Below are 200 nucleotides of genomic sequence, written 5' to 3' on the forward strand. Positions count from 1 at the left end.
CCTATTTTTCTTGTTTATAAATATTTTTAATGATTAAATATTATAAAATTTGTACAAAATTTAAAACAAAGACAGAAATATGCATGCAGGATGTGGGGCCCCCCCTACGCCGACGGGGGCCCCTCACGAAGCTGCGGCTTCGGCTTAGGTATCGATGGCGTGGTGTTTGTGTTGCAGATGAAGAAAACAACTAAAAAAGA

This window comes from Eimeria mitis, genomic scaffold (assembly GCF_000499745.2).
Source record: "Eimeria mitis Houghton genomic scaffold, Emh_scaff1477, whole genome shotgun sequence".
Lineage (NCBI taxonomy): Eukaryota > Apicomplexa > Conoidasida > Eucoccidiorida > Eimeriidae > Eimeria > Eimeria mitis.